This window comes from Gavialis gangeticus, unplaced genomic scaffold, assembly GCF_001723915.1.
Source record: "Gavialis gangeticus isolate Ggan-Ray unplaced genomic scaffold, GavGan_comp1, whole genome shotgun sequence".
Classification (NCBI taxonomy): Eukaryota; Metazoa; Chordata; order Crocodylia; family Gavialidae; genus Gavialis; species Gavialis gangeticus.
The window spans coordinates 164,703,748-164,714,658 of NW_017729022.1; positions in this window are offsets into that span (position 1 = coordinate 164,703,748).

Sequence of the window (10,911 nt, forward strand, 5' to 3'; positions counted from 1 at the left end):
TTGAATCGCTGTCCCCCAAATCGGCCAAATCCGAAGTGATACTAGCCACTTCACACAGGACTACTGGCCAGCTACACAGTCAATATCAGTCAATATCTCCTTACTTTGTTTCCCTGTAGGCAAGCCCAGCTTCAGCTTCAAAACTCAAAATGTTTCAAAACTTTGTAAATGTTTTGACTGCCCTCACTTTGTCTTGAGGCTGTTTCAAAGTCTTTCATTTTGATTTCACTGTCTTGAGCTCAAAACAGCATCGAAACAGAACAGCTGACAAAATTTCACACAGCCCTATTCCTTACATACCTTCTGATTTTAAGACTGGTATAAACTTTAAAAAAGCATGTGTGGGTGTATGCATGTGTGCACATGTATGGGGGGGAAAAAAGAATAGGCATGTGTATATATGGTATGCCTAATGTTGGGACTCAGAGAATGTACAACTTGAAGGTGCAGGACAAAATTCTATTTCCTTCTGGGACAGAGGTTCTGTGAAGTGCATAGTTCATGATCTTCAGTATCATGTCTAATAAATATCCTATTAATGAGTTTGAGGTTGCTGGAGCCAGAGGTGGAACCTAGTAGCAGTTGTATAGATAGTGAAGTAGTCTAAATAAGGCTTTAAAATCCTGTGATTTCCCAATTTGCTATATGTGGCCTTCCAATGAGGCCTCTTAAATAGTGTTTGTTTCTTAAGTCTTTCTGATATTCAGTGTAGCTTTGGATCTTTCTTGATAAAGTTTTGATTTATCATCAATCTCTATTTGCACAAAACTGCTGACTATTGGCATACCTAATTATTATGCCAATTTTCAAAGATGAAAAGACAAGGGCAGTACCTTGAAAGGTACTTTGTGCATCTTTGACATCCTGCATCATGATATGAAGTAAAAATTTTGGGACTCTAAGGGTAGTGTGTACTCAAAATTTAGAAGCAAAACTCTGGCCCCACTGAATAGATAAGGTTACCATTCTACAGAGCCAAGATTGTACCTTCCAGGCTAAACCCAACTGAACACACAAAAATATTACTAGTATGTTGTATACACAGAACATCTGATTCAGACTGTATCTGATTAAATGTACAAGAACTCATTAGTCAGAAGAGATGATATGAGCTGTAAATGTTAGCAACAATGTATTTTATGAAGTCAGAAACATTTTAAAGATTCATTATATTAGACATGAGATATTATAAGTATCAGAGTGGACCTGCAGTATAAGGAAGTAGGATGGGCTCACTGATTTAAAAAGAGATAACAGCTTCCCAAGTATAGTAAAATGAACCAACTAATGATAGCTTAGATAATTTTATTTATTTATTTTTATTTAGGGCAATACTTATTTCATCACACTTATTCATCTGGTAAGTGACCTGATACATTCCTGCAGGGCTGTTGGTTGTAGCGGCGTTGGTCTAAGGACATAGGCAGTAGGGCTGTGTGAAATGACACCGTTCCATTTTGCCTTGATTTTCAAGGTTTTGACAGAACAGCATTTCGTATTGAATTTCATTTAGATTTGAAACAGCTGTTCCATTTTGCTTCGTTGAAACAGTGATGCTGTTTCGACTATGTTTCAATATTTCACTGGATCGGGCAGGGGACAGGGAGTCGGCCCAGCCGGGTTGACTCCCTGTCCCCAATGCTATGGTCGAAATGTTTTGACTAGCCTCATTTTGTTTCAAGGCTGTTTCAAAGCCCTTTGTTTCATTTCAATTTTGCTGTTTTGACCTTGAAATGAGTCGAAACAGTGTCAAAACAAAACAGCCGCCGAAATTTCACACAGCGCTAATAGGCAGGCAAGGCTCTTTGGATGAATGTAATATCTCTTATTAGACCAACTAAATAGTTGGAAAGTTCTTTGCAAGGCACAAACACCCTTCTTCAGGCATTGGGAAACTGATACATTCCTCATATCTGTGTTGTTGTTTTTTTAAGAACAAGTCCAATATCCACAGCTGGCTATTATATTGCTTTTTATATAAACAGGCATTTATACTAGCTTATAAATTAAGCACTGGTAGTGGCAATAGAATTGGGTCTGTACAGTACTTCCTCTGATAATTAATATCTCTTCTCTAAACAGATTAGGTGTTCCTGTGATGCTGGAAGAGCTTGTTGGCTTGTTTCATTGTAAACCCTATTTTTCAGCATTTAATACTAGATCTCAGCAGCTGGAGATAACATCTGTCTGAAATATGCTTTTCAATTGTTAGCTCAGATGCAACTTTATTTTTACTTTTCTATAAACATCAGTTTAAAACTGTTAAGCCTTTTTGCCTTGTAAAACACCAAAACAAAGGATTTTTTATGCTTTCAGATGTTTTTGATCAAAACTGGCTTAACTGATTTAATTTATTGTTTGTAAAATAAAAATTAAAAACTCCACAGCTAGTATTGTGCACTAGCCACACTTTCAGATCTTTGGCAATGCATTAATAATAATATTAATTAATGATTTGCCCTTGCCAATGTACAGCAGATGTTAACAGTTTACATAATCTGTCTTCTAGTTGATTTCTTGGTTGCACAGTTTTATATAAAAAGATTGCACCCTGCTGTCCATTTTCATCTGAGCCACTGCAACCTCATTACTCTTGCGTATCAATCCAAATCCAATTATGTGAGGTCCTGTCTGAGAACAAGAAAATACAACATTGGTGTTTTTAGTGGGGAGAGGAGAGGCTTGTTTTGTGGGGGGGGACTGTTTGATTTTTTTTTTTTTTGAGCTGTGGTCTTAGATGAAGAATTAAGCCTGTTTGAATTTTTTTCCACTGATAGTTTTCAACTAAAACAGTTTTTACAACAGAACAATTTTCACATAAATAATCTGTTTTCTTCAAAGCACTTTTATGTTTTTGAAGGGGAAAGTGCCCTTAAACTAAAATCTTGGCTTTTGTTCTTTTACAAAAAGTTGAAATTTTCAGTAATAAGTTCTACCAGGTTTGCTTGTTTTATTTTTGGTGCAATTTTCTGGGGGACCTTCCCCACCTCTTGTAGGGAAAAAATATTTTGACCTGAAGTAAAAGTCTGTCATGTTCTTTCATACATAAATGTGAGGGATCCAGGCTTTCTGTAGAACTGGCCTTAAACAAAAAGTAAATAATCCCTGACAACCCTCCTATTTTGTATGCCCTACATCCCACGCACACTCTGCACCTCATCAGCTGTCCACCCACTAATCCTTCTAGTGGGATGAGAGAGGAAGGAAAAAATCTCTTTGCCAGACCTTCTCACTTTATTCTGAAGCTGATACATGCAGGTGCCAGAAGCAGGGTACTGAATAAAAAGAATCTTTCTCTTTCTAATAATGTATATAATGTAATTATGATATGTAATATGCTGAAAGCCAGATATCAAAATGTTCAACAGTTAGCAGTGATCATTCTCCTAGCTGTGGATGTGGAGCACTTTTGAAAGGGCTTTTATTTTGTATGGAAAAATCAAAGCTTTGTTAGGCCAGAGAAGGCAAGACTCTCCACCCTAGGGGTTAGTAATTTCACTTGGCCTGGAAGAAGTTTGGGTTCCAGTCCCTGCTTTTGCTTATTGTGGAATGGCCTCAATAGACAGGTAGGGGATTTACATTCAATATTTGAAAACATTGCAGTCTTTGCTCCTAAATTCAAAACATGCATCCTGAACACTAGGCAAGAAAGTCATAGACAGTCTTGGTTTTTGTCTTTTTTTTTCTTATTTCCTGCAATGAACAAAGGACAGATTGAGAGCGTCTTTACCAAGTGTATAGCTTGTGGGGTACATCACTCTCCTGGGATGTGGAAGATATGGGTTTAAATTCCTTTGGCTAGATAAGCTCCTCCACCTAGCGCTGCTTCTGTACAGACCTGTACTGTGCCCATGCTTATCATATTGGTTCCTATGGAGAAGACAGATAAAAGAATGTTCCATTTGTGGACTATGATGGGCTTGGCAGTGCATTATGTATCTGGCTGTTCAACGCTGTCATGACTGAGATACTTCTAGGTATCAAATCCTGAAGTGCCTAAAGAAGGCGGCAGTTGAATGGGGTTTTTGAGGGTGGCGATTTTGGACACTAGTATGCTATCCTTTTTGGAACCAGCTATAAGTGCTTACCTTGTATAGGACTTGAGGTTATTCAAAAGGTACACAGAACATGATCCTCTGTAAATGCTGTGGAATAAAGAAAAGTTGAGCCCAAGTGTAGGGCTCAACATCGCCACTCCTATTAAATCACTCATTCACTACTGTTGTAGTGAAGAGAAAAAGATTTGAAAAACAAGGAGTGAGTCAACTTACCCTTCATCTCCTTTAATTATGTCTTCCCAGCACAGTGACTTGTAAATCTGCTCATGTCATTGCATGTACAGTCCAGCTTGCAAACATGTTGCAGGTTTGCATGCAATGCATGAATCCATTCCCACTAGTGACTGCCTTCCATTGGAATATGTATCTTGTATGTGGTCTTCAATCATGTCTGAGTTGTGTACTGGTAAGTTTGATAAATCAGCTTCTTTTAACCTCAAAAGAGCGGTGCGATTTTTATACCAGTTGAGGAAGGTCCCTGGGAATGATGCATTTGTAAATGTGGGTTGATTTTATGAGGAACAAACATTAAAAAATAAGTTATTGGGCAAAAAGTGATTACTTATTTTATGTGAATAATATGTGAGCAAGGAAATGACCAAGCCTGCTTTTAGAATCTGAGGATCTCTAAGAGGAATGTTAAGAGAACAGATTTCTTTCTTTGCTTAGGGAAAAATATAGCCAGGTTTGATAGCTCATGGTTTAAAGTGTTTTCTTATATATTTTTTTTTTTCACTCAGATGGGAAACCGCTTAAATTTCTTTTGTAAGAAATGGCTTTTATGACCAAGTTTTAGAATGTTGCCTTTGTCTTGAATAATACAGTTTACTAAAAAAGGCTCTGAAATTGTTTTCCAACTATTTAAGTTGCTCTAATAAAAGAGATCAGATTCACCCAAAGAACCTTGTCTGCCTATGTCCTTAGACCAACTCGGCTAAAACCTACACCCCTGAATTTGTAATTCATTTGCTATTGATTTCAGTGAGAGGGAGAGCACTGTCCTATGTGTCCATCAAAACAAGGGAAGTTGAAGCTGATGGAAGACTTCGGCCGCTAATGCTTTGATGTCATGTTGTTCCTCATAATTTAGCTAGAGGCTGATCATTCTCACCAATGAATAAACTTAAAGGAATGCCCACTGCAAACTATACAGTAGAGGCTATTTTCCCATCCTGCCTTGAAAATAGAGCAGTTTATGCAAGGGAATGCATACTGAAAAACCAGTGAAACCATAAGTTATAAGGGAAAGCCATGGTTCAAGGATCTGGTGAAGAAAGACGGCCTAGCATAGTTCACCCAAGAATTATGGTATGACACTATTGCCTTTTCCTCCTGCACCCATAGTATGTCTTATTTCTAATGCTTTTTAAGATGCAGTGGGACATTAAATGTTGCTAAGAGAAGTGCTGTTTCCCAGGCTCAGTGAGGAGCATGGTAGGAAGGAAGTATGCACATGGTGTGTAAATGATGTGCTTAAAAGTATCAATTGCATGGTCGTCTTACCTAGTGTTTTTCTCCCTCAACTGAAAAATGCTGGATTGGCTTTGATTTCTGACACTTCATTGGGTATCTTGGGGCATTTATACATATGCTCCAGGAGTTGTGGGGAGGGAGTGCTTTCATTACAGGCTCTGAGAACTGCTCTAATGAAAGTGCCCAAGTGCTCTTTGGAGTGCTCTAACGGAGTGTCTTGTGTATCATGTCCCCATGTTTAAAAGTGGTGGCAGGAGTATTTTAAATAAAGCTCATTCAACAGGCTGTAGTTAAAGCACCCTCACTGCCATTTTTAAGCATGGGAACACTGATACATAATTACCACGCTCCAGCAGACTTGAATGATCAAGCTTGCTCCAATGTGCTGTAATTAGAGTGTGTTGGAGCAGCCTTGCTGCTCATGTATAGGTGCCCTTAGACTCTAAATAGTAACCCTGATGAGATTTGGTAACTTCAGTTTTTCTTTCTTTCTGACAGGAAGAATTCTTAATATGCTCATTTACATTCCCGTCAAGGTTGCCCCTAGAGACGATTTGTTGTTGTCTTCAACCTGCTACATGCTCCTGTCATGGTTCCCTGATGATCCTTGAAGATAGTTTTTAGTTGCTTAAATGGAGCATGTTTCTCACCCTAATGTGAAGATTATAGGTGCTGACAGATGCAGAAAATCCCCACCCCTTACTGGAAGAAGCAGCACATTACTTTGACCCGGCTCTGCAGTGTCTGCGCGCTTCAGCGGGTCTTTTTGATGCTTTTAACTAAAGCTGATTCAATCAACTATTGGATAAAAGCAACAAAAAAGTCCCACTAAAGTGCCTGATCTATACAGATATTGAGAAAGCTGGGTGCAACTAACACGCTGTCTCTTCTAGGCATGCTCTGAACTCGGTGTGGGAGTGTTGAGGTTAAAGTAAAACACCACTTTTCTTTCACCACATCTGCAAGCAGCCTTTATAACTAGGTGTGTTGAGCTGATGGGATTCTAGTTTCATTTACTTGCATCTGTCCTAACAATTTCTATGTCAAAATATTATCCTCAAGCTAGCACTAATTTGATTTTGTTCTTAACATTGTGTGGGAGGGGCTGAAAGTACTGGGCAAAGTGAGTAGTAAAACATAGCTTGAGAAATGAGAACATCATCTGATTTTACCGTGGCAACCAAAGAACATGACAGCCCTTGGTCACTACTGATCTGGGTTGAATTTAAAGTGTAACTACTCATTTGTCCCTTCTCTACTTTTACCAAAAAAAAAAAAAAAAAAATCGGGGAAAGAATAACTTCAAAATGATGTGCCAGGTGAAGCAGAGATGCTTATAGTTTAGAACATCTGGCACAGCCTATGACAAGATCCTGTTTTCAGTTACTCATAGCTTTAACTGATGCTTAAGGCTAGGGACAGAAGTTACACATAAACCAGTTTGAAAATGGCTGAAACTGGTTTGAGAGAAACCTGGTTGAATGTAGTATCAGATTTAACTGATTCGGGTTGCATCAGTTTATGCAATGTCTGTCCCAGACCCCTCACTGTTTTAAGATGAACAAGACTGCCCCAGCATCCTGGCATGCTCTCTGGGCTGGGTGGGGCTCTCTGCTCCACAGCAGGGCTGGCCCCATCCCTGTTCTCCCTGCCTGGATCTCGGTTTAGACTGCAGGTATCTGCCTTGCTCTGCTATTCCCTGCTAAGCAGGGATTGCCCTGCCCCCTCTGCCTTACACCTCTCAGCATTAGCTAGCAGACCACATGCTGGCTACAGTCCGTGCTGTGGCAGTTGGGACAAAGGCAGAATCAACAGGTAGTTGGTAATGTCCCTCTGTTTTCTTAATGGGGTGATAAACACTGAGTGAGGATGATAAACATGTCTTATCAATTTTCCTGCTGGTCTGGACAGGAGGGGGGAGGGACCCCTGCCAGCTCCTGGCCATACACCCTTTAGCTTAGCACCGTAGAAGGGAAGGGAGGGCAGCTTTAGTGCCCCCCGGCTTCTATCCTGAGCCACTGCCGGAATGTGCCTGCATTTCTGGGACATCTGTGCAGTTACAAACTCATTTAGCCTAGCCAGGTTAGATTAGCCTGCAAAGATTGAATCAATTCAGACTCAGGCTTTTTGAATGTCTGTCCCTAGCCTAACTGTTCATGGCTACCCTCATTGCAGACAACTGAGGTGCAGATAGACATATTACCAGCTGAGGTGCTTTCAGGTGCAAATCAGGTGCAACACACCCCTTCCCTTATTGCATCCCTGCTTTGTCTTTACCCAGGAAGAAAAGCAGCAAGTGCAGCAGTTGGGTAGGGAGTGGGGTAAGCACATCTCATTAAAGTACACCAGCTGCAGAAGGGAGAGAAGAAGATGACAGGATACTGGTTGTCTGCCTCCTCTCCCTCATTCTCTCTGTCATCATGTGGGGATTCTTCTTGTCTCCTTTTATTTCAGAAGCACTGATACAGGAGAGAAGAAGCCCCTGAAAGGGGCTGAGCTGGGAAAAGAATTAATTTCAATATTGATTATATTCCTGGTGCAGTTTTGAACCTGTGGATGACTTTGTGTGTGATTTGTGTTGGGGAAAATGGTCGAACAGAGACATCTGCCTCATTTGTTTGGGCTCAGAATCACTCCTGAAAAATCCTTTTCATTTCTGGGGGTAGTGAAACGATGCCAGGAGCTCATCTATGGCAACTACCTTGGATCTGTGCATTTAGAATAGTCCTAAAAGAAAAGCTTGTAAGAACAGCTTGTCCCATGGTTGCTGTGAGATTGTTTACAAATGGTGTGGTCCTACTGTTGGAGCTATGGGAGGAAGACAGTTCTTGCTGCAAAAATGTGTTATAGCAGTTCTGGATCCTACTCCTAGACTTTGGGGAGAAAATCCATAAAAGACTTAGGTGCCCAAATATTAAATGCAGCATCGCTCAATTTACTCACCTAATTCTTTGGGACAGAGGGTACAAAAGGGAGTTGGATTCAGTCCTGTTGGGTAAGAAACTCAGGTGACAAAAGGTGTTCTTGTCCTTCCATCCAGGACTGGATCTGACCTTTGCATGGAAGTCTTGTATACATATAATGTAGAAGAAGTCCTTGGAACAGGGCCAGAATCCAGGTCTGCCACATCCCAGGTGAGCGCCTTACCACTCAGACCAGGGATGTCAAACTTGCCTCGCTCTGTGGGCTGGATCCAGACTGTGGGAGATTTGGACATGACAGTGAAAGTGGGGTGAGTGGCAAGTTAATGCAAACAATCATTGTTGCCCAACAACACTTATACCTAACAAGGCTCTGTACCTGGGAATTTGGTGGTTGGTCCTGCCTTGCACATCCTGCTCCCAAATTCCTGGCCCTCCTAGAAGCCCTCAAAACCAGATGACATGGCTCCATGGGGTAAATTTGGCCTTTGAGCCTTAAGTTTGATACCCCTGGCTTAGGCTGCAGTCTTACTCCCACTTGTCTTCTCTGTCTGGCCCATTTTGAATTGTTTTCTGGCACAGCTTCAGAAGGAAGACTGGGTGGTATCTTCAATTACAGGCCTTTATAACAAGGCCTCTGAGTTTTGCTGGAATATAGATATAAAATAATAGCATTCTTGTGGTGGGGAAGCTACAATCTTTTAAGGAAAAAAAGCTTAAAATACTCTCTTGGAGTGGTTTTTAGTAGGCCGGTGCAAATAGGGAAGTATCTGATTCAGATTCGGCAGATTTGAGAAGATAGTGATTTGATCTGAATCACTGTCCCCATTTGATTTGGCTAAATCAGAATTGGAGATTTAGTGCTGATTCAGAGATTTGGATCGGCCAGGGAGAGGCAGGCACAGCCGGGAGGCTGCAGGTTCTCCTGCAGCTCTTCCAGCTTTTCCTGCCTTTCCACAGGTGGGGGAAGCTGCGGGAGAAGCCCCCATGGCTGCCCTGCCCTGCCTGGCCCCAGCCTCCTGCCACTTAAAAAAAAAAAAGCCCTGCACACACCAGCTGCAGAAGCGGTGATCCTGAGGGCTTGTGGAAGAGTCCATACACACATACAGCGTGGGTCAATAGGGGGAAGAGAGGATCACCCTCCTCTCACGTGCTTGTGGCAGCTGTCACATTGAGCAGGTGCAGCACAATTGGCCTGGAATTTGCTCTTCCGCGTGCTGTCTGAGAGCTGGGGCTGAGTGGTGCTGGGCTCCAAGTGACTACTGGAGCTGCCCCAGCTCCCAGTGTGCAGTGCCAAACCCCAACAGACTTACCAGCTGGAGGCAGCTGTATCAGCTGCCTGTTTAGTCTATGGCCGACTCTCCAAAGTGGCTGAATCTTTTTCAAAGCTTTTCCAAATTGGTTCAGATGCTTTGAATTGATTCAGGCCTTTTAATTGGTCTCCCGATTCAATTCTGATTCAGAGATTCAGTCTCCTAATCAGGCTGAATCTTCTCCAAATCAAATCAGCTACCAAGGCTTTGCACAGCCCCAGTTTTTAGGTATAAAAATAATAAGCTGCTGCAACAGAGTGTAAAGCATGGTTAGTTATATCTGATAAACTACATGCTTCAGGGAAGTAATAGCCCTGCTGCTTCCAAAATCTGAGAATTGTCAAATTTCTAACATAAAATGCATATTAACCAAGTTCAATTATACACTCTTGGAATGTTAAAATATTTATGAAATGTAAATAATACTTGGATGTTATAGAGGGCTCAAAGGAAGGGCAACCTCAAAAAAAACCCTGCTCTTTAAATATGAAATAGCATAGGTATTTAACTTGCCTATCTTTTCATAGGCCCAAACCTGGTCATTTTGTTGTGCAAAGTGGCTGCAATGCTGAGGGAAATGCATCTCTGCAGAACTATTTTCCTTCTGTGCAAACTCTGCATAGCAGCATGGCCAAAGAAGGCAAATGTCCCATACAAATGGTATTGCAGCCTAGTTCCCAAGAGGAAAAAATGAGAATACAATAATACTACTAGTTCCCAGGAAGCTAGGTGTGCTTCAGATGGGTATGGTACATACTGATGCATTATGTAAAGGCATGGGGCCTCTTGCCAAAGACCTTAGCTTCCCACAAGTTCCCAAGAGTCCACAGGATTTCTGAATAGGCATTGTGGCTACTGCACATATATAGTAAAAATGTGATGTCCACCCACTAGAGTGTTGGGATTCTGAGTACTGTGACACATGGAGATCATTGCTAAGATCTCCTCTCTCCAGGCACCTACCCACAAGATTCTACAACAGAGGAGATGGTCTATGATTGGGAGGTTATTGTGTGCAAGAGTCGGCATGAAGAAGAGCTTAGAGATGTAAAGGTGAGATAGACAGGAATAGGATGGGTACTGGCTGGTGGAGCATGAAGGATTATGATATTATCTAAAAGATAATTGCTATTTATCAGTCATTTA